Source organism: Rousettus aegyptiacus, unplaced genomic scaffold (assembly GCF_014176215.1).
Source record: "Rousettus aegyptiacus isolate mRouAeg1 unplaced genomic scaffold, mRouAeg1.p scaffold_m13_p_9, whole genome shotgun sequence".
Classification (NCBI taxonomy): Eukaryota; Metazoa; Chordata; class Mammalia; order Chiroptera; family Pteropodidae; genus Rousettus; species Rousettus aegyptiacus.
The window spans coordinates 58,516,064-58,540,847 of NW_023416312.1; the positions used below are offsets into that span (position 1 = coordinate 58,516,064).

Below are 24,784 nucleotides of genomic sequence, written 5' to 3' on the forward strand. Positions count from 1 at the left end.
TTCCTTCCATACAGATTTTCTTAAGTGTTTTGAACATAAATGGATGCTGTATCTTTTTGAAGGCTTTTTCTGCATCTATCGATATGATCATATGATTCTTATTATTAATTTGTTTACATTGGGTATCACATGAAACAATTTGCATATGTTGAACCGTCCCTGTGCCCCTGAGATGAAGCCCACTTGATTGTGTGGTATAATCTTTTTAGTATGTTCCTGTATTCAGTTCGCTAGTATCTTATTTAGGATTTTTTCCATCTGAATTCATGAGAGATATTGGTCTGTAGTATTCTTTTTTTGTGTTATCTTTACCAGGTTTTGGTATCAGGGTGATATTGGCCTCCTAAAATGTGTTAGGAAATATTACCTCCTCTTTGATTTTTTTGGAAGAGTTTGAGGAGAATAGTTATTAAATTAAATATTTTTTGAATGTTTGGTAGAATTCACTGGTGAAGCCATCTGATCCTGGACTTTTACTTTTTGGTAGGCTTTTGATGATTGTTTCAATTTCCACACTGCTGATCTATCTATTTAGACTTTCTGGATCTTATTGATTCAGTCTAGGATGATTGTAGTTTTCTAAGTGCTGGTCCATTTCTTCTTGGTTATTAAATTTGGTGTTATATACTTTTTCTGGGTTATATAGCTTAGCACAATTTGTCAATTTTATTGACCTTCTCAAAGAACTAGCCCTTTGTTGCATTTATTTTTTTCTATTGTTTTTCTGTTTGTTTTCATTTTCCTTTATTTCTTCTCTAATTTTGATTATTTCTTTCCTTCTGCTGACTTAAGTCTTCACTTATGCTTCCTCTTCTAGTTTTTTAAGATGAAGCGTTAGGCATTTATTTGGGCTCATTCTTGTTTTAGGTCTGTAATGATATGAACTTTCCTCTTATAACCGCTTTTGCTGTGTCCCAAAAGTTTTGATAAGTTGTACAATCAATATCATTCATTTCTATGTATCTCTTGATCTCTCTTTTTATTTCTTCTCTGACCCAGTCATTCTTCAATAGCATGTTGTTTAATCTCCATGTATTTTTTCTTTCCGCTTTCAATTTACGGTTGATCCCTAGCTTCAAAGTGTTATGCTCAGAGAATAAGGCTGGTATGATTTCAGCCCTATTATATTTGTTGAGGCTATCTCTGTGTCCCATTATGTTGCCAAACCATGAGAATATTCCATGTGCACTAGAGAAGAATGTATAAGTAGCTATTTGGGGATGAAATGCTCTGTAAATGTCAATTATGTGCCTTTGGTCTAATGTGTCATTTCCTTATTGATTTTCTGTTTGCATGATCTGTTCATATTTGGCAGTAGGGTATTTAGGTCCCCTACTATGATGGTGTTTTATTCTGTTTCTCCATTTAGTTCTGTTAGTAACTGCATATATATTTTGAGGTTCTCTGATTGGGAGCATCGATATTAATAAGTGTTATGTCTTCTTGGTGTAGGATTCCCTGTATCATTATTACATGTCCCTCAGTATTTTTCTGTACCTTTTTTTAAAAAATTTGAAATCTATTTCATCCTATATTAGTACCGCTACTCGTGCTTTTCTCTGAATGTCATTTGCTTGAAATATCGTTTTTCATCTTTTACATTGAGTCTATATTTATCTTTTGAGCTGAGATGTGTCTCCCAGAGGCAGCATATGGTTGGGTTTTGTTTTTTGATCCAATCTGCAACTCTGTGCCTTTTTATTGGTGAGTTTGGTCCAGTTATATTTAGTGTAATTATCAAAATATGAGGTTTTCCTATAACCATTTTATGTTTTGTTTTCTGGTAGCCCGGTGTTTCAATTGCTTCCTTGTCCTTGTGTGTCTGGGTTTTTTGTCAAACTGTCACTATTTGCGGATGACATGGTTCTCTATATAGAAAACACTAAAGAATGATCCAGAGCACTACTAGAAACAATAAGCAAATACAGTCAAGTCTCTGGATGGAAAATCAATGATCAAAAATCCATAGCATTCCTATACTCTACTAAAAAGCATCAGAAAAAAAGAAGTGGAAAAAATAATTCCTTTTGCAATTGCGACAAAAAGAATGAAATTCCTAGGAATAAATTTAACGATACATGTGAAGGACCTATATAATGAAAACTACAAGACCCTAATAAAAGGAATCGAAAAAAAAAATAGAAAGAAACAGAAAGATATTCCGTGTCCTTGGATTGGAAGAATCAACATATTTAAAATGACCATATTACCTAAAGCATTATACAGATTTAATGCAATCCCCATCAAAATCCCATCAGCTTTTTTTTAAAAGAAATAGAACAAAAAATCATCACATTTGTATGGAAGCACTAAAGACCCCGAATTGCCAAAACCATCCTGAGAAAAAAAGAACAAGGCTGGAGGAATTACTCTGCCCAAATTCAAATTATACTACAAAGTGAAAGTAATCAAAATGGCATGGTATTGGCAGCAAAACAGACACACGGACCAGTGGAACAAAATTGAGAGTCCAGAAGTAAACCCATATTTATATGGACAAATAATTTTCGACAAAAAAGCCAAACACATACAGTGAAGAAAGGAAAGCTTCTTCAATAAACGGTGCTGGAAAACCTGGAAGTCCACCTGCAAAAGAATGAAACTAGACTGTTGTCTATCACCACATACCAAAATTAACACCAAATGGATTAAGGATCTGAATATAAGACCAGAATCAATAAATTGCATAGAAGAAAACATAAGAACTAAATTCAAGGACCTTGGACTTAAAGAAAGAGAATTTTATGAATTTGACCTCAAAGGCAAAGGAAGTAAAAGCAAAAATAAATGAATGGGATTACATAAAACTAAAAAGCTTCCGCATAGCAAAAGAAACCGTCAACGAGGTAAGGAGAAAACCATCCAAATGGGAAAATATATTTGCAAGCAACGCCACTGGTAAGGGCCTCCTATCCAAAATATACAAAGAACTCATACGACTCAATAATGACCAAACAAAAAACAAAAAACGAATTATCCAGTCAAAAACTGAGCAGAGGACCTGAACAGACACTTCTCCCTAGAGGACATACAAAGGGCCTAAAAATATGAAAAGATGCTCAACATCACTAGCTATTAGGGAAATGCAAATCAGAACCTCAATGAAATACCATCTCACACTTGTTAGAATAGCTATTCAACAGGACAAGTAATAACAAATGTTGGTGAGGATACAGAGAAAAAGGAACCCTCATACACTGCTGGTGGGACTGCAAATTGGTACAGCCACTATGGAAAATAGTATGGAGATTCCTTAAAACATTGAGAATTGATCTACTATATGATTCAGCAATCTCTCTACTGGGTATTTACCCCAAAGCCTTGAAAGCCCATATCTGAAAAGATATTTGCAATCTGATGTTCATAGCAGCATTATTCTCAGTGGCCAGGACATGGAAGCAACTGAAGTGTCCTACGATAGATGATTGGATAAAGAAGCAGTGGCACATATATACAATGGAATATTACTCAGCCATAAGAAGAGATGAAATATTGCCATTTGCAACAACATGGATGGACTGTGAGATAATCGTGCTAAGCGAAGTAAGCTGGATAAAGTTGAAAACCACAATATCACTTCTCTACTGCATGTAGATATAAAACGACAAATGAACAGGACAAATTACAGAAACTCATGGACATGGACAACAAACTGGTGGTTACCAGAGGGTAGGGAGAAGAGGCGGAGGTAGATGGAGTAAAATGGGTCAAATACATGGTGACATTAAAGAATTAAAAATAAAAAATAACTTGAAAATAAAAAGACTTAACTGTGTCTTGCATAATGACATTAATTTCCTTTTAAGGAATACAGATAAAAATGCAAGTTGAACTCCATCTAAACACCATTTAAATTTCAGGCATTTTAAATTTTTTTTTTAAAAGTCAAGTTTATTGAAGTATAATTTATATACAGTAAGATTCCCTTTTTTAAATTCAATGAGTTTTAACAAATACATAGACTCATGAAACACTATCAAAATCAAGATATAGAAAATTTCCATCACTCCCAAAAAGTTCCTTCAGACCCCTTTCTTGTCAGTCTCGTCCTAATGCCCAGACCTTGATTCAATTTTTCCCTATAGTTTTTCCTTTTCCATATTGTCATATAAATGGAACCATACAATCTGTCAAATTAGTAAACATGTAAAAGGTAATAATGATGGCGAGTGTGCCTAGACACAACCAATGAGTGCATAAACTGCTATAACCTCTTGGGTAGAAACTAGCAATATTTATCAAGATCCTAAATATATTGATATACTTTGACCACTAATTCCATTTATAGATATTCCTATACTAAGAGTTATTATCAAAGATGTGCATAAAGACATACATATACACAAAGATGTTCGTTGTAGTGTTATTTATCATTGTGAAATATTAAAAACATCCCAAATATTCAACATAAAAGAAATGGATAGGTAAATTTATATAATAAATATATTTATCTATATGCTAATTACTAGTAAAACTTACTAAGTTTTTGATGACATAGAAAAATATTTATGATATTGGAACAGCACAAAGGTGACACAAAAGCTATGTATATAGTATAATATCAGAATAAAAATGAATAGAGGAAAAACTGAAAAGAAAATTGTTGTCTCTGGGTGATAGATGACTGTGAAAAATATATATTCTATATTGTCCTAATTTTCTCCTATGAACCTCTATTATGTTTCTAATTAGAAAAATACCTCATAAAAAAAGATAAAGCTCTGCTTTCTATCTAATATGAATTACTTTTACTCTACTATATACATAAAGAAGATTCATGTCAACTGGTCAATCACTCACACTTTTAACTAAGATTTATTGACCATCTACTGAGTCTCAAGCACTCAGGTGCTAGAAATAAAAAGAATAAGACTCTGACCTTATCTCAAATGAACAATATGCAAACACATAATATTAATTACTTCTAATAATGTATGCTGTAATTTTACTCTATGCTAGATAATAACCATTTTTCATACATTACCTCATTTCCTCATCTGTAAAATGGAGGGAGATAATCTAAGGTGGTTATGAAGAATCACCATTGAATACTTCCATTTGCAACAACATGGATGGGACCTCGAGATAATTATGCTAAGCAAAATAACCCAGACAGAAAAAGCTGAAAATCACATGATATCACTTAAATGTGGGATATAAACCTAAAAGCAACAAATGAACAGGACAAACAGAAACTCATGGACATTGTCAATAGACTAGTGATTACCAGAGGGCAGGGGGGAGGGGGAAGAGGGAAGATAAATGAGTAAAAGGGGTCAAATATGTGGTGACAGAAAGAAATCTAACTATAGGAGATGAACACGCAGTGTAAATATATATATGCCTTACTGTTAAAGTGTACTGGTAAAACTTATTGGATTTTGTTATCAATGTCACCACAAAAAATAAATTAAGTAAATTTTTTAAAAATAAATTTATTTAAATTAGTTTCAAATATACACTACATTGGTTAGACATCTATACTGTTCATAAAACGATCCTCCCAATTGCTCCCTCCCTCCCCTGGCCCTCCACTTAGCCATCATATTAATTCTAACAGCATTCCCTCTACCGTGCACCCCATGCCCAACTATCAACTAATAATTTTTACTCCTTTAACTCTTCACCCCATTCTCCCAGCCTCCCAACTCCCCTCCCTTCTGTCCATCACCAAATTGCCCACTATATTTGTGAGTCTGTTCTTTTTGTTCCTTAGATACCACATATAAGTGAAATTATATGGTATCTTTCTCTGACTAATTTCACTCAGCATTAGAACCTTGAGGTCCATCCATGTCATTGCAAATTGTAGGGTTTAATTTTTTAATAGCTGAGTAATATTCCATTGTATGTATGTATGTATTTATGTATATAGATATATATACCATAATTTATGCAATTGTCTATTGATTGGCATTTAGGTTGCTTCCATATCTTGCCTATTGTAAATTGTGCTGCCATGAATATTGGAGTGCATAGATCTTTATGAATTATTGTTTTGGTTTTCTTTGGATAAATATCCAGAAGTACAATGGCTGGGTGAAAAGGTATATCCATTTTTAATTTTTTGAGGAACCTTCATATTGTTTTCCATAGTGGCTGCACCAATTTGCAATCCCACCAACAATGTATGAGGGTTCCCTTTTCTCTACATCCTTGCCAGCACTTGTTGTTTTTTGATTTATTCATGGTAGCCATTCTGACACGTGTGAGACGATATCTCATTGTGGTCTTAATTTTCATTTCTCTGATGATTAGCGACCTTGAGCATCTTTTCATGTCTGTTAGCCATCTGTATTTCCTCTTTAGAGAAATATCTGTTCAGGTCTTCTGCCTATTTTTTAATTGGATTGTTTGTTTTGTGTTGTTGAGTTGTATAAGTTCTTTATATATTTTTGGATATTAACCCCTTATTAGATGTATCATTAGCGAATATCTTCCCCCAAACAGCCTGTTGTCTTTTTGTGTTGTTGATTGTTTCCTTTGCTGTACAAAAACATTTTATTTTGATGTAGTCCCATTTGTTTATTTTTAATTTTGTTTCCCTTGCCCAAGGAGATACATCTAAAAAGAAATTCCTGCTAGTAATATCAGAGAGTTTACTGCCTATGTTTTCTCCTAGAAGTTTTATGGTTTGGTGTCTTACATTTAATTCTTAAATCCATTTTGAGTCTATTCTTGCATACAGTGTAAGATGGTCTAGCTCCTTTTTTTGCATGAATCTGTCCAATTTTCTTAACACTATTTATTGAAGAGACTGTCTTTACCCCATTGTATACTCTTACATCCTTTGTCATATATTTAGTGAGCAGATAGGCATGGATTTATTTCTGGGCTCTCTATTCTGTTCCATTGATCAATGTATCTGGGTTTTCTTTTGCCAGTACCATGCTGTTTTGATTATTGTAGGCTTGTAGTATAGTTTGATATCAGGTAGTGTGATACCTCCAACTTTGTTCTTCTTTCTCGAGATTGCTGTGGCTATTTTGGTTTTTTATGGCTCCATATAAATTTTAGGATTATTCATTCTAGCTCTCTGAAAAATGCCATTGGTATTCTGATAGGAATTGCACTGAATCTACAGATTGCTTTGGATAGTATGGCCATTTTAACAATGTTGATTCTTTATACCCATGAACAGAGTATATGCTTCCATTTAGTTGTATCTTCTTCAATTTCTACCTTCTTGGTTAATTTGATTTCCAGGTATTTTACAGTTTTTGATAAAATTGTAAATGGGATTGTTCTCTTAATTTCTCTTTCTGAAAGTTCATCATTGGTGTATAAAAATGCCACTGACTTCTGAATATTTATTTTGTAACCTGTTTACTGAATTCATGGATCAGTTCTAACAGTTTTTTGGTGGAATCTTTAAGGTTCTCTCTATATAGTATCATATCATTGGCAAATAACAAGAGTTTTACTTCTTCCTTTCCAACTCGGATGCCTTTTATTTCTCCTTGTCCTATTGCTGTAGTTAAGATTTCCAATACAATGTTGAAGAGGAGTGGTGAAAGTAGGCATCCTTGTCTTGTTCCAGATCTTAAGGAAAATGCTTTTAGCCATTCCCCATTGAGCATGATGTTAGCTGTAGGTTTGTTATATATGCCTTTATTATGTTGAGATATGTTCCCTCTATTTCCACTTTGCTGAGAGTTTTTATCATAAGTGGATGCTGGATTTTGTTGAATGTTTTTTCTGCATCTATTGATATTATCGTGTTTTTTTTATCTTTCGATTTGTTAATGTAGTGTACCACATTAATTGATTTGTGAATATTGAACTAACCTTGCATCCCAGGAATAAATCCAACTTGATCATAGTGTATGATATTTTTAATGTATTGCTGAATTCGGTTTGCTAATATTTTGTTGAGGATTTTTGCATCAATGTTCATAAGAGATACCAGCCTATAGTTTTCTTTTTTCTTTCTTTTTTTTTTAATTTCTTTGCCTGGGTTTGGAATCAAGGTAATGGTGGCCTCATGAAAGGAGTTAGGGAGCCTTCCTTCTTCTTGAATTTTTTGGAATAGTTTGAGAACAATAGGCGGCATTTCTTCTTTGAATGTTTGATAAAATTTGCCTATGAAGCCATCTGGTCCAGGAATTTTCTTTTTGGGGAGGTTTTCTATTACTGATTCTATTTCATTGGTGGTAATCAGCCGGTTCATATTTTCTCTTTCTTTTTGACTCAGTCTTGGAAGATTGTATGTTTCCAGGAATATGCCCATTTTTTCCAGATTGTCCAATTTGTTGGTGTATAACTGCCCATAGTATTTTCTTATGATCAATTGTATTTGTGTGGAGTCTGTGGTTATTTCTCCTCTTTTATGCTGATTTTATTTATTTGTGTCCTCTCTCTTTTATTCTTGATGAGTCTGGCTAAGGGTCTGTCAATTTTGTTTATCCTTTCAAAGAACCAGTTCTTGGTTTCATTAATCTTTTGTATTGTTTTTCTAGGCTCTATTTCATTTTTAAAAGAAAAAAAATACTATAAAACACTTTGGCCAGTTCGTGACATAAGGTAAGTCAACAAATATTTGTTCTACTCTTAAAGGTGTTATAACAGAGGCAAGAATTAAATCAGTTAAGAACTAAATATACTAGGGGAACAAAGTAAGGCCAATTCTACATAGGAAAGAGAGGTCAGAGACACTTGTGCATTGCTTGACATGTTCAGGATTTTGCATGTGGCCAAGTAAGGGTAAAGTATTCCAGGCAGAAAGGTCACTGTACATCCTCATCTCTTTGAAGATGACTTTTTTTAGCATTTCTATAGAGAAACAGTTCCCTGTGTGATATAATCATAGTAGTCCCTTAAAAAGCAATGCTACATGCTTGCATGAAACTACTTCCAGTGTTAAGACACTCCAACTAATGTTCATATTCATTCTATAACTTGATTCTGTAGGAAAGAGAGACAATTCCATCCCATGCATAGGACAGTGCTCTTTTGTTGGCCTTTACTTCACACAGAGAAGGATCTTCACAAAAACTCACCAGAAAGCACATGAGATTCAAGGTAAATGGAAACAGGTATACAAAACTTTAGAGGCAGCAAAACATCGATATTATTTTTGCCAAGAAAGAGGAGTTTGCTCGTTATCTTTTCTTCTTTATTTTTTCCCTTGTCCTATCTACCAGGAGCTCTTCTAGTACGCAAACAACATAGAAATTCTAGCCATCTTAGTGACCTTTTGTATCTCAATATATTTTCTCTAGTAGGGAAGAAAGCACTACATGAACAACCTGGACTCTGGAACCACATACAATGCTGGTTGTGTTCACAGCACATGTAGAAAGAGCTTTAGTCTATGTGCACCTAAGCAGAACTTTTTTCTTCTTACTCCTATGCTATCTTTACAGAGATCTTAATGTTTCTGATCCATCACAGACACATGAAGACACTCAGAACTGCTGAGCAGATTTCACTAAAATCTGGAGGTGTGAGCCTCATGGTGACCAGTTGCATGTCTCCAGTTGCATGACTTCTCTTCAGCCAGACTTCAGGCAACTCCTAGTGATGGTTGCTCTGTAGTTTCACTATAATTTTGGTGTGTTCCCAAGGGTAGGCATGCATAGCATCTACCTTCTATCCCTTCTTGGCCAGTCTCCTCCAGGCATTATTTTTAAGTAATAAACTATGATGACAACTTTAGTGATGACAGAAGAATTTCAAGAAAATTGATCCATGCTCAAGGATGAAAAAACTGAACTGGTATTAAATTATGCCTCTAAACTTACAAGTAGTAATTAAATGACAGCTTTACATATAAATTCTATTGGATTATCAGTCTCATTCCACCAAAGTGATGTGGTAAAAGCATTTTACTGTTTGGGCCAAGGACAATGGACAATTTTATTAAAATATAGTTCACTGAACATGAAAAAGTAAACAAGAGTCTTTCAAAAGATGTTAGTTTAACCAAGAAACCCTGGATTAAGCTGCCGTTATTAAGCACATGACACTGTGTTTTAAACAAGAAACTAGTGATGTGAGATATATATTTCTGTGTGTCAGATTCTGTACACTTTTGAACATAGGTATTTAGAAATGACCTACCTATGTCAAGAAATGTAATGGTGTCCACATTTTTGAAAGATTAGAATTGAATCTGGGCTCAAATTATAACTGGTCATGGATTTCCACCCTGCCTAAAACAAGACAAAAAATGGATAAAATACATGAAACAATGGTGGTTTTCAAGACACTGAAGATCAGACAATAAGGGACTGTGATCCCTGAGAGACAGGAAGCAAATAGGATGAGCCCTCTGATTTTCCAGGCTTAATGTCTTGAGACAGTTTGTAGGCTATTGTGCAGAGAGTAGGAATGTAGGCAGAGCCAGGCAAACTCCCTGAATTGAGGTGACACAGCTGAGTCTGGCAAAACCTAAGTGGCTAGAGTACATAGGACAGAGTACCTGAGAGGGCCAGACCGAGAAAGATCTTCAGAGAGCTTAGAGGGTCTCCCTCAAGTATTAAGCAAAGGGACTGATCAGTGCATGGCATGCCTGTGAGGCATTACCCTAAACCAGGGAAAGAAACAGCTAAAAGGACTCAAAAGAATAGTGCCTGTCACTCCTACAGGCCCAGTAGTAGTGCTTGTTCCACCAGCCAAACCTGAAAACGTCATGATTCACAGGGCACTAGGAAGAGTATGCAGAAGGGTCTTGCCTCTGTAATGGGAAATAATTAGCCCCGATTGTGCATTGCTCTGGTTCTGTCTAACAAATCTAAATGGCAAAGCCTGAAAGGATCAATCTGTTTCCAAGTAAGTCAAGTGCATCCCAGAGTTCAAAAATATTTGTACTAATATAAAAATACACAGTACCCAATGAGGTAAATTCACAAAATCTGACACCCAATATAAAATTAACAGATATGCAAAAAAAGCAAAAAAAAACCCATCCATATGAGAAGAAAAAGCAATAAAAAACTGACCAAGAGCCGACACAAATGTTAGAATTAGCAAACAAAGTCATTAAAACAGTTATTATAACTGCATTCTACCTTTCAGAAAATTAAATAAAGACATGGAAGATATAAAACAAAGACCCAAATGAAACCCAGAGATAAAACTGCAATGTCTGACAGTGTATTTATGGGCACCTTGATCTTGGACTTCCCAGCTGCCTAAGTGTGAGAAATAAATGTGTTATTTATAAGAAAAAAGAAAAAAAAAGAGCTACGATATCTAAGATGAAAAATAGACAAGATGGGATTAGCATTAAATTGCACATAGTAATAGAAAAGATCAGTGAACTTGGAGATAGCAATAGAAATTACCCAAATGAAACACAAAGAAAAAGACTGAAAAAAGAGGACGAAGCACAAATGAGCCATGTAACAACTTTAAGCTGCATAATATACATGTAGTTGGAATCACCAAAGGAAATTAGGGGATTGAAAAAATATTTGAGGAAATAACGGCAAATTTTTTTCTAAATTTGGTGAGCACTATAAACTCACAGATCCCAAGCAGTTCAATCAACTTCATGCACAAGAAATATAAAGAAAACTACACCATATGACATACTATAGTAAAATTGTGTAAAACCAAAGATGAGAAAATCTTAAAAGCAGACTAGTGGTTACCAGAAGGTAGGGGGTGGGGGAAGGGCGAGGTAGATGGGGTAAAGAGATTCAAACATGTGGTGATAGAAAGAAATCTATGGGAGTTGAATACACAGTGTGTGTGTGTGTGTGTGTGTATGTATATATACACACACACATACATACATACATATATATATATGTATATATATGCATACATATGTGTGTGTATATACATATATATACTGTGTATGTGTGTGTGTATATATGTATACATATATATATACATATACCTATATATATGCCTTATTGTTAAAGTGTACAGCTGAAACTTATTGGATTTAATTAACCAATGTCACCATAATAAAATAAAAATAAATAAATATATATATTTTAAAAAGCTTCTGGGGGGACAGGCATACAGAGGAAAATAGATAATGATAAAAGCAAATTTATCACTGAAAATAATGCAAATGATAAGATACTGGAACACCTCTAAATACCAAAAGGAAAAAAAAACTGTCAACCTAGAATTTTAAACCCAGTGGAATATCATTCAAAAACTGAGGTGAAATAAAAGCTTTTTCAAACATGAAAAATTTGAAATAGTTAATCACCAGCAGACCTGTACTATAAAAACTTAAAAGAAATCCTTCAGTCAAAAGAAAAATATTACAAGATAGAAAGAAATATGGGTCCACAAAAAGTAATGAAGAGCTCATGGAATGATAACTATGTTGGTAAAAAATATTTTTCTTATTATTTACATCTCCTTTAAATATATAATTGTCTGTTTTGAGCAAAATATATATATATATATATATATATATATATATATAGTGAGATATTGTAATGTTCAAAACATATGTAGAACCAAGATGGAAAACTTACAAAACCTGATTTCAAGACTTATTATAAATCTACTCTAATCAAATGAGTGTGGTATTTACATACAAATAGAAGAATAGATTAATAGAACTGAATAGAGTCCAGAAAAAATTCCTTATGTTTATAGTCACTTGATTTTTGATAAAACACGCAAGAGAATTCAGTGAAGAAATGATAAGTCTTTTCAATAAGTGGTGCTAGAGAAACTGGATATCCATATGCAAAAAATGCAAAGATTTCTTAGATATGACACCTAAAACATGATCCAGAACTGGATAAATTAGACTTCATGACACTTAAAAACTTCTGCTCTTTGAAAGATACTGATAAAAAATAAATAAAAAGACAAGTTACATAGTAGAAGAAAATATCTGAAAAGAGCATATCTGATAAGAACTTATATCTAGAATATATAAAGAACTCTCAAAACTCTACAATAAAAAAAAAACAGATTTAAGGAGGGGGAGGGCAGATGAGGTAAAAGAGGTCAAATATGTGGTGACAAAAAGAAATCTAACTATGGGCAGTGAACACACAATGCAATGTATATATGCCTTACTGTTGAATTGTACACCTGAAACTTATTGGATTTCACTAACCAATGTCACCATAATAAAAATAAATTAATAAAAAATAATAAAAAAATTAAAAAGTGAACAAAAGATTTGAACAAATACATCACCACAGAAGACATATGAATAGCAAATAAGCACATGAAAAGATGCTCAACATCATTAATCATTAGGGAAATGCAAATTAAATCCACAATTAGATACCACTACACTTTATTAGAATGGCCAAGATTTTAAGTGTACCAAATATTGATCAGGATTTAGAGCAATGGGAACTTTTCATACACTGCAGTGGGAATGTAAAAATGGTACAACCAAACTGAAAAACAGCAATTTTGTAGTTTCTCAAAAAGTTAAACATGTATCTCCCATATGACCCAGCCTTCTCACTTTTAGGTATTTACCCAAGAAATAAACAAGCATATGTCAATGCAAAGACTTGCATATAATTGCTAATAATGGCATTATTTATAATAACCCAAAACTAAAAATAACATAAATGTCTATCAAGAGGTACATGGTTAAAAAATGCTGTAGTATATCTGTGGTATAACTATACAATGGAATACTAATCGGCAATAGAAAGGAATGAACTACCCACATACACAATAGTATCACTGAATCTCAAAATAATTATGCTGACTGAAAAAAGTCAGACAAGAAGAACACAAACTACATAATTTCACTTATATTAAACTCTTAAAATGCAAATTAATCTATACTGACAGAAAACAGATCAGTGGTTGCCTTGGGGGAGGTATAGGATAGAGAGGGACATAAAGGAAGGATTACAAAATAGCACAAGGAAACTTGAAGGCGATGGTTTTGCTCACTATCTTGATTTTGGTAATGGTTTCATGGCAAATATAGATGTCAAATTTTATCAAATTGTATGTAACTAATACCTCAATAAAATTGTTTTTAAAAAATTTTTAAGAGTAAATGTAACTAAACCTTCTAATTATAAGTTCTTTTTTTACTTTTTAATAGGCTTTATAGTTTCTAATTACAAATGTAGTAATTTAACAGATGTATTGTTTTTAAATTTAGAAGACACAGAAAATTAAGAAAGTAGGGTAAGAAATCACATAATCCCATGATAAAAATGCAACCCTTACCTCTTAATCAATAGTTTTACAATCCTAGAATACCTATAAGGCAGTAGGAGACTTAAAATTCATTCAAACAGTAAAATGTTGTTTTATGTCAAAGATTTTTTTCCATAAAGAATAACTAAGAGAGTAGATTTGAAAACATTTTAATTACTATTTAATTATGTAGATATAATTGGCATGCAGCATTATTGTAGTTTTAGGTGTACAACATGGTTCAATATTTGCATATATTGCAAAATGATAACTGCAAAAGTCTAGTTAATATTCATCACCATACATAGTTACAAAATGTTTTTTTTCTTGTGATGAGGTTTTCTGATATTTACTCTCAGCAACTTTTAAATATTCAATACAGTATAAAATAATTATAGTAGCCATGCTATGCATTACATCCCCATGACTTATTTATTTTATAACTGGAGTTTGTACCTTTTGACTCCCTTCACCCATTTCATCTATCCCCACGCCACCTCCTCAGGCAACCAATACTCTGTACACTGTATCTGTGAGCTTGGTTTTTTATGCTACGTGAAATAAATCACACAGTGAAAGAAAATTACCATATGAATTCACTTATATGGGGAATCCAAAAAAAAGTGATTCAATTAATTTTTAATTATGTTGCCTAAAAGATGTGTTTTATCCTGCAACTCTTCCAAATGAAGAGTTTCGGTGACTTTTGAACCATTTGTCAAAAATGTGAAAAGAGCATGCTCAGAACAGGGAAGACAGAACAGCACCAAAACGTTTGTATAACTGTTTCCTGGGACTATAATACAAATATCATTATTTAGTGAGTACATCCAATGATGTATTTCTTTTATTTTTACATGTATGTGTTTTGTGAGCTATCTTTTTTCAGCTATGACAGTCATTAAAATCAGGTATAAAAATAAACTTAGAATGAGACCTTAAAGATTTTTATCATAAACCAAACTTTTGTTTAAATGAAGCACACAATGTCTCTGCTGTCATCGAAATGAGACAAAAGGTTATTATACCAATAATAAATATCAAAATTAATTTTAAATAGTGTTCACTTCATCTTTCATCCTTCTTTTTTGATATTCAGTATTATTTTATATTAGTTTTAGGTTTCATCCTTCTTCATTTTCGTGAAAGCTTTATAATATATAATTAGCACAGTGGTAAATATATAGTTTAAAAATAAAGCTATGTATATTTGGGTTGATCAAAATTTTTGGTGGTAAGGAAGACTGATCAAAAAATGTTGGGAAACCCTTTGATTAAAGGAAGGTGAGGGAAAACAGTCTTACAAACTACCATATATTATGGTGGTTCTGCTTGCCTTACAGTTATGATGTTAATTGGGAAAGAATAGGTCATTCTGGTAACTGTTAAGCAGTTGCCCTGATGCAGATAGGGCAGCATAATAAATAAGGATTTGTGCTTCCATAAGGTTCATTCCAAAGTGGACTCTATTAACTAATTGTGACTAAGGCAATTACAGTATCTGAAGCAGACTGATCTAAAGCACTGTCAGAATTAATACCTATTATGTGTGTGGGCTTCTAAAACATGGGTGAAGCATAACACTAAAGGCTAAGAAAATCCAGCCTTCTTTGGGGAAAAAAAAACTATTTTATAAATCTAAGGGTAAAACAGAGTGGATTCTAGTGCATAGAAAAAGTGAGACAAAATACAGATTTTGTGGTGAGTGTGTAGAACTTAAAAAAAAAGACTCCATGTAGAAGAGAAAGTTTCTAGGGATGCAGCCTTCTCTAAATCCTTGTTTGGATCCAGCCACCTACGCACAAAGGCACCTACTGATAACATCTTTCTGGTCCGTAATAGCTGAGCGAGCATGCAACATTGCTGATAGTCAATAAAATGTTTACATTGGGATGCTGTGTTGGTTATTTTATCAACTGCTCCTTCCAATTTTAGGGTGATGTTCTTCCAAGTAAACGACCTTAAATATTTTTATCAAAATGTGTCTTAAATGTCTAATCCAAGCTACTCAGACAAATTTAAGGTGGATTCAAATTACAAAGCTGTTAACTCTGGTTTCTCAGGTCTTTCCAAGTTCTCTTTGGATATAGATCCCCACTCCCATCCCCCGAACGCCTTCTGGCTCCTGGATTGAATAATGTAAATGTATCTGGCCCAAGAAATTCTTCTTTGAAACTTCCCTCTGCTGTCCTGGTAGTAATCTCTGAATGTCTCTGTGGTTTAAGGCCTTCAAAATCGTACTTTTCCTTACCTGGAGTTCTACATTCTGCACTGTTAACAGAATATTCACTAGTTAGTAAGGCCTACTATGTGCTAAAGGCTGTGCTAGCTGGCTAAGGACAAAAAAATAATGCACAGACCCTGCCCACAAAGAGCTCATGGTCTATCAAAGGAGATACTTAAATACATAATCATAAAAGAACATGGTAACCAAAGAAATATACATATAGAGTATTATGAGAATACCAAGGTTGGGTACCTACTCCACCTTGGGGAAAGGGGACTAGAAAGAGATACCAACAGTAACACATGAACTGGTTATAAATAATGTGTACCAGTTGATTATTCAGGTAGAGTGGACAACATTTACAAAAGCATGGAGGCATAAAGTAATGCGGTGGGGCCAAGCAGGCAGTGATTATGGATAGTAAATTGTAAGGGAGGATGTGAGAGGTAGGTGGGGATCATATCACATGGGCAGAGGAGCTTGATATGCTATTCTCAGAAACATGGCTAATTAGTCTTTGACAATGTGAACCACTGAAAAGTTCTAGGTTAGACAAAGGTGTGTTAGATCACTGTAACAATTATGCAGAACATAGATTGAGGAGGCTGTGGTGTAAATTCAGAGGGAAGAGGATGAGAACACAAAGTACAAGGCAGTGGTAGCAGAGATGGAAAGGGGCATACTGAAAACCTAACACTGAGGTACAATCTGCAGGACCTGTGAATGTTCTTCTAGGACTTGGAGTTCTGATATGCTAGATTTGTAATCAAGAGCAGTATAGCATAGAATAGTGCCTATGAACACTGGATCTGGGGCCAGGCTGCCTGGGTTCAAATCATAGCTTCTTTACTTTTTAGCTATGTGACCATAGGCAAGTTATTCAACATCCCTGAATCTCAGTCTCTGCATTTGTAAAACAGTGTTTAACAATAAGAGCTCCTGCTTAAGGCTGTGATGATTCAAGTATACATCATGAGTTAGAGCACAGAATAGTGCCTGGTCTAGAATAAGCAACCAATATTGGTAGCTGTTTAATTTTAATTATTACCAACCATATGCTTTGGAAAATACATGAGCATATGTCTGTTTTGACATCTTACTATGAAATTTGAGAAATCTAATCAGTATTCTTGCACAGATGAAAAGCCACTGCCCCTCTCTGCATAGAAAGGCAGATAAGCATAAATATTAAACAAATGTTAGTAATTAGATATGGTCAGCTTATAAGATACTTAATATTTAAAGTGACTTAAAAAGATACATAAAACATAATAAAATAGCATAGCATTTAAAAATAGGATCAAAAACAAGAGTTGGGAAAAAGCACTCAAAATCAAGGCTCCAAAACCAAAGGGAAACTGAGGCTTCCCAGTGGTCAACTTGGGTCTAGACCCCCATAAGCCCACCCATGGAGCACATCCATGCCTCAGACAGTGTGCCCAGGCCTGCTCACACTGGGAACATTCAAAAGTATTATGGTAGCCAAGCTTTTTATTTCCCCTTAACAATAAGAAATTTGTAACTAGCTCTCAATTTTACAAGATTCTGATTTTGGTGTTGCACTGTTTCATTTGCCCACATGATCCCTTTCAAAATAGGTTCTACAAAAGTGGACTTTGCATATACTGAGACATTTCGAGTTTTAGCTCCTTTTAAGATGATGATGATTATGATAAGGGAGAAGGGGAGGAGAATAAAGCAGCTAACACTTCTATAATGCTTATTAAGTACCATGCACTTTTTTAAGCACTTTACATACATGGAGTCATTTAGTCCTCACAATCACATATGAGATAGATACTATATTATCACATTTTAGAAATTAGGAAAGTGAGGCACACATCAAGCACATAACTTGCCCAAGATCATATACCCTATAACTGATAGTCTAATTTTTTAACCCAGGCAGTCTGGTACCAGAGTCCAAGCTCTTAACCACTATGCTATACAGTCTCTTCAGATTCTGAAAATATTGCTCATACATGGTGATATTTGGAAAGGAGAATACCGTACCCTTAGCAACTAGAGGCAGAGGTTTTAAAAAGTCCTCAACTAATAACAGATGAACCTGTGAGAGGCCCTCAGTCCAGCTTACTTTCTCAGTCCCCTGACCTCTCCAAGCAATAATGTGCAATAGATTCAGAGCAAATCTACACATGAAAAAAGACACATTCTTCCTATCTAGGGCATTCCTTTTCAAGGATTGTATGAGCATATGGGGTAGGGGAATAACTATAATTAAAGTATGACCTTTTTTGTTAGCTCTTAGAATCATAGGTGTGGACAATTTCCTCCAAATTGAATCCATATAGTTAACTTTCAACACTAAATTCTGTCCAAAAATAGTTTGAAGAAATTCCCAGTGTATATAATATATACTTTTCGGAAATGAATCCAAGAGAGAAGCTGGATGTCTTTATATATTTCTCTTGCAAATTGGTTACTTGGATACATGGATATGTGGTGTTATTTTCATGATTTCACACTTTTTACCTGCTCCTCGGCAACTCTCGGTATCTTAAACCTACCACTAATCCTAGAAAGCAGATCTCCATAAATGTGGTACATAGAAGTAAAAAAGATCATAAAAACTTCCTTTGGCAGCAAGATAAACACATATATTAAGACAAATCCCATTTGGCTTTCCAGCTTGCAAGACTTACACTTGTAGCTTCCTCTCACATGAGCCAGGCAGGCTCACAAGAGCTCCATGAGGTTGTCCAAGTCCCTTTCCTTAAGAGCCTCAAAGCTTAAAAAGATCAAAAATTCCCAACTAAAAGAACAAAATATTTTAAAATCCAGGTCATTTATATGCGCAAAACATTTTTTTTAAGTCTGGGAAGAGCCAATACATTGGCATTTTTCAATGCTAAGCCTCATCACTGTGTGGAACACCATTTTCTTTGGTCAACAAGTTTCGATAAACCAGTACCCCACAGAGAAGACCCTCTTCTCCTGCTAGGGTCACAGATGGTGGGAATTTCTAAACAAACTCTAGCTACCATCTAATTCTTTCTTGCAGGCCATGTAACCTAAAAATCACTCACACAGCCCCCTTAAAAGAGAAATCATGATGGTACGTGGCTAATCCAGCCATGTTCACACATAACTGTGATTTCATGCATTTGGTTTCTTTTTCATTTTTATGGATGCTGTGATCTAGCTATGGCCACAGAAACCTTAAACACAATCCAATAACCTGTAGTCGAACCTAAATTGAACAGTATATGTGGCAGATAATTTTAAGGTGCTATTTAAGGGCAATAAGATATAAAATAAATGTTCATTTATTTTTAAAATGTTAATAAAATATATATATATATATGAATATATATACACAGAAGAGTTGGTATAGATTGGAGAAAATAAAATAAAAGTAAAATATTAACATATCATAAGCCCTTTTTCCCTCCTAAACTACCTGTTCAACCATAATTACTTTACACATTACATCAAGATTAGTATATGCATTGTCAACATCTGGTCTACAGCTAGAAGCAATATCCTAATATTAAAAAAATACTAAAGTGTAAAAAATTTCAAATTGCTTAAATGTCCAAATTATATGTATGTATGTATGTATGTATGTATGTATGTATGTATGCATTTATGTGTGTGTGTGTTTTATTTTCAATTCTGATACAGCATATGAAAGTACCCTAAAAAGTTCTAAGGGGGGAGTAGGTAGGAATTTTCATAAGTCAGTTAATATAACTTACAATAAAGTAAGGCACTCAAAATGTCTAGATAGACTTTCCTAGCCCCACATATGTAAATATTTGACATTATTATTATTATTATTATTATTTCTAAATAAAACTATGAATTCAGTAATCAGCATATCAAGGAGGATGCTCTTTTATCTTATAAAAATGAATAATCTCCCTCACTAGATAGTAAGCCACATGAGAGAAGGGACTTTATTTTGTCCATCCCTGTAACTTCAGTGCCTAGAGCACTATCTATATATAATATGTGCACAATAAATGTTTGTTGAATGAATGAGCTGGCATCAAAAATATCACATATCACATTCAACCACACCCAAAACCTTATCACTCAGGACTTCTCCACTTTTGATATTATTAATTCAAATATTCCATTCTGATTACAACCTCCTAACCTTCTAGCTTGTTCGCATGGGTTCTCAGCCCTCATGGGGGTGGGTTCATCTTTCCATAGACCTTCTACTTTCACCCTGTCATCTCCTTCTTCTCTTTACTTCCTTTCCTAGACAATATGGATTCTATTGTCTCAACTGCACTCTTGTCAATATTTTCAATAACCCAAATTTTCATTGCAAATATCTAATGAAAACATAACCCTAGAAGAGCCAACTGTTGAGATCTACTGAAGAAAATAAAAATCACAATCTGATGGATTATTACCAATATGAATTCTTGGTCAACAAGCTTACCTTAACACTGCCTGACACTCCAAGTATGCGTCCCTGCTCCTAGTTTACTCCCCTGGTCACCGTGATAACTATTTTGAACCTCCCTCAAGCATCTCAAATCTCTAACCCAAACATGCCCCACCTCAACCCCTGCTCTAAGAGGATGATCTTTCCTCTTACATCATAGAGAAATAAAAATGCCCTCAGACAAGTTCTTGCTTCCAAATGTATAAACTTATTTTCATCTATGTCTATTCAGTTTTTGTTCTTCCCAACACAAACGCCCTTTCTCTTGTTTAAGGGTAATCCCTCCACCTCATTCTGGATCCTTTCCCATATGACATAAGGATTTTGCTGTGTAAAGACTTCTTGTATCAATCATCCCTTCCTCCCCATCATCCTTTAAAAATATTTAAGTCCCTCCTCTCTATATATAAAAATCTTCCCTGGATTTCAAACCTTCCCCTATCTTCAGAAACAAATTTTTCTAACTAATTGTATATATTCACTACCTCTGCTTCCTGATGTCGCCAATCATTTCTCAGTCCACCAAAGTCTAGAATTCCACTCCCCACTCTCCTGAAATTCCTCTAAGATCATAAAGAACTTTCTAAATCTAACAGACAATAGTCAATCTTTATCTTCCTAGATCTCTCTGAATCTTTAGCTCCACTGATCGTTTTTGATGGAGCCATTTCATTTTGAAAAACTTATCTTACTCAAGTAGATGCACAAATATATATCATCAGAATGCTCAATGTTTGAACCAGCAGAAAAAAGATACAATTTAAACATCTATCAATAGGAAGCTGATTAAATAAATTATGTACATACATAAAATAGAACACTATTCTGCTGTTAAAGACAGAGGTAGTTCTATATATCCTGGCATTGAAAGCTAACCACAAATACTAAGTTAACAATACACTACAAAACAGATATTATGATTCCATTTGCATTTCTTAACATTTAAGTGTAGACAGGGTGGGTGAATGGATGGAAGGAAGGAAGGAAGGAAGGAAGGAAGGAAGGAAGGAAGGAAGGAAGGAAGGAAGGAAAGATTGAAGGAAGGAAAGATTGAAGGAAGGAAAGATTTATATAGGCATGGAAAATGTCTGGAAAGAGATACAGATTTAATATTGTCACCTCTGGGAAATGGTATGTAGAGAGAACAGAAGACTTATATGTTATTTTTTATTGGGTCAAATAATGAAAATGAAGTCAGATCCCTAAGCACACCAACATTTCCAAAGTAGGCAAGAAAGAAGTTCAAAGGAAATCAAAATGGAATGGCCGGAGAGACTGGGTAAAATCTATTTTAGTGTTTCCAGAGCTAAGGGAGGAGAAAAGGAAGGGTGATTAATTATTTCAAACATGGAAAGACAGACGTACTAAAAACAAGAAGAGATAAGTATGCAATAAACAAAGAGCATGAACAGATAATTCTTGAAGGAGGAAAATCAAATGGCCAATAGATGTAGAAAAGTAAAAGTTTCACTCCTACTGGTAATAAGATTTTGTTTTTATATTGGCCTATAAGTTCAGTAATTTTTTTTAAATATTCAATTTTAAAGAAGGAGGATTTAGGAGATACTCTTATACTTTATTGGAAAATGTAAATTGGTAAAACCTGCTGGAGAAAGTAAAGTGACAATGTGATTTCTAAAAAACTAACAAAAAATACTGACTTCCTAGAACTAGCACAATTGTGATTAAATTATTGATCATGTGATACATTGTTCAACACATATCTCCCCTGCTGAAATAAGTTTCATTTAAAAAAGCCATTATCTATCTTCTTCTCCACTAGCACATTGTAGGCCCTCAGTAAATCAACCCAGGCTTTCTTATAAGTTGCAAGCAATAGTTTAAAGACACTGATACTAATGCTATTCTGATGCCTGAATTGATACAGGTACAAATAAGAAACAGTCTAGAAGCCATGAAAATTTTCTATGTCTTAAGAATTACTTGAGTTCAAGGTAGGTTTAGATATCACAGATATGAAAGCCATGGTGGGTCCACCATTTGAATTATTCTGCTAGCAGTGTCTAAGCTCCTGCCCTCTTGTATTTCTATCACAGTCACCCAGAAAAATACCCAAACTAGATTGTCCACACTGTTTCTACACCTGAGAAGATGATTGCTGCTGGAGAGAATGGATACAGGTTTCATGATGGAGTGGAGACACATTCAAATTATCCAAGTTTTTCTCAGCTCACTATGATGTGGCAATCTGGATGATATACCTCTGAAGAGCTCCTCTCTCCATCCCTCTCAAATGCTATTTCAAATGCTCACCACTCTCATGACAGGGGGCAACTATCAAAATCCTATTGTTTGACAGTTCCTTCCTTCTCCATAGCCTCACCAATCCTGCCCGCTTTCCCTCCTGTCTCAGTAAAAAAGCCACCTCCCTTTCTCCAAGGCCAATCTTTTCATGTCTTTCACTCTGGAGCTCCCATCCTCCTGCTTTCTCAGTGACATTGCACCATCAAATTCTATGCCATCTAAACACAAATGGGCTGCCTCTCCTATATTTAAAACAAAATAAAATTAACAGCATTTTATTGTCCTTTGCATGCTACTGTCTATAAGAAACACTCTCCTTCCCATCATAGCCAAGCCCCTTCGAAGTGTATTCCATATTCCTTATCAGTCCTCAGTGCTCACTTCCCAACCCTCTACAATATGCCTTCTCTATTCCTGTTGCACCGATGTCATCACTGACCTCCTAATTGCCAAATCTAATGAACATGTTTTTTTTTTAAATGTTTTATAGTGTGTTTTATCTGATTTCAAGAGGGGTACACAACATGAACAAAGTTATGACATATAACAGACTAGAGAGAAAAAAAACATGTACTATATAATGGGCTGTGGGTGAATATCTCTAATAAATATAGTGTTCTTACAAATTAAATATATAAATCAAAAGAAAAAATATACAAAGGATATTAAGGAGTAAGTCCTAGGAAAAATATAAATAGCTAAGACACATGAAAAGATAGACTCACCAGTGGTCAGAGAAATACAAGTTTAATCTGTTAGATACTATTTTTTTACCTATCACATTGGCAAAAATTAAAAAGATTGTCCATCCTCAGCAAGGGCATGAGGAAAGGCACTCTCAATGGTGTCAGTATAAATCCTCTTGGATGTCACTTTGGTAGGGCCTACTCACATTTTTAAATGTACATATCTTTTGACCTAACAATTCTCCTACTAGAAAGCTATCCCACATAAATATTTTTGTGTATTCTTATATCTCTATCCATCTTTGAGACTTGTACACAGATGATTAGTACAACCTTGTGGCAGCTTGGACTAGGGTGATAAGCAAAGGAGAAGGAGACGTGGCAGAATATATGACACACTTGGAAGTTCAGGTCAACAGGACTGGCTGATGAATTGGATGTTGGAGAATGAGAGAAAGAAAGGAATAGAGGGTGACCCTAGGCTCTTCGTTTGAGCAATTGAGTGGATGCTGGTGCCATTTTACTGAGAGGAAGCTGAGGGAAGGGGCTTGGGATGTGACAGGAATCAGGAGTCCTGTTTTGGCCATCTTATGTTTGAGGCTGTAGCTTAAAAGAAAGGCTTGGGTCAGAATTTGGAAGTGATGAGTATATAGATAGATGGTATTTAAAACCAAGGGGCTGGATGAGTGTTTGTAGGAAGATTTCGGATGGAGAAAAGTTCATGGACTTAGTGCTGGGGACTCCAGCGTTCAGAGTTTGGGGAGATAAATTTAGTAAAAGAGAAGGCTGAGCAGAAATTTTTTGTACAAATTTGAGTTTCACAGAAGTTTTCAACAAATGGTGAAGAATCACATATTTACCACCATATCAAGTGCCTAATTCCTTCTAAGTCTGTCTTTTTAAAGAATTCTAGCCCCCTTTTTTCCTTCTGAATATCTCAAAACACATTTAAGCAGAATAGCACTTTTTTTTCTTTTAGGTTACATAGCGGTTTCAAGTACTACACAAGTAGCACTCAGCAATGGCTTTTCCATAAAGTCAATAATCCGATAACTATGTCATGCTTAATAGGCTAAAAGG

General features: G+C 34.4%; 1 protein-coding gene across 9 annotated transcripts in view; it reads right to left on the minus strand.

Annotated features, from left to right (window-relative positions):
• The window catches only part of SYTL4 (synaptotagmin like 4), a 59,784-nt gene that overhangs the window by 31,678 nt on the left and 3,322 nt on the right, over positions 1 to 24,784 (minus strand). For 2 of the 9 annotated variants that reach the window (XM_016131503.2, XM_036226639.1), the window contains one exon: positions 10,063 to 10,154. The exons of the other annotated variants lie outside the window; for them this stretch is intronic. The gene's annotated coding sequence lies outside the window, so the exon portion shown is untranslated. Of the gene's footprint in view, positions 1 to 10,062; positions 10,155 to 24,784 lie in introns of those variants that run through there. 9 annotated transcript variants of the gene reach the window in all.